The 295-nt window shown below is 66.1% G+C and overlaps 1 protein-coding gene across 1 annotated transcript in view; it reads right to left on the minus strand.

The window, feature by feature from the left end:
* The window catches only part of LOC103811090 (myomegalin-like), a gene marked incomplete at its 5' end in the record, with an annotated part of 19,889 nt that overhangs the window by 6,213 nt on the left and 13,381 nt on the right, over positions 1-295 (minus strand).

Here is a 295-nt window from a genome sequence, read left to right on the forward strand (position 1 = left end):
TCCAGTGCTGGGCGTTTGGTAGGCACAGTTCCCCTCTCTACTGGAACTCCCTGGCCGTCTGCATTGCCCCCAGCCAGGCGGTCCCCAAGGGCACTGCGGCTCCTCCGCTGCAGCCTGCGAGGCTCAGGGACCAGAGGGCTGCCCAGCCCAGCCTCCTCCTGCTCCCCACTCTCCAGCAGTGATGTGGCCTCACCCATCCGCTCCTTCAGCTCTGCGTTTTCCAGGCACAGGCTCAGCATCGCCTTCCTGGGGGCACAAGGCAGTGTGAAGGGCAGGCAGTGGCTGGGACACAGGG

Source organism: Acanthisitta chloris, unplaced genomic scaffold (genome assembly GCF_000695815.1).
Source record: "Acanthisitta chloris isolate BGI_N310 unplaced genomic scaffold, ASM69581v1 scaffold21561, whole genome shotgun sequence".
Taxonomy (NCBI): Eukaryota; Metazoa; Chordata; class Aves; order Passeriformes; family Acanthisittidae; genus Acanthisitta; species Acanthisitta chloris.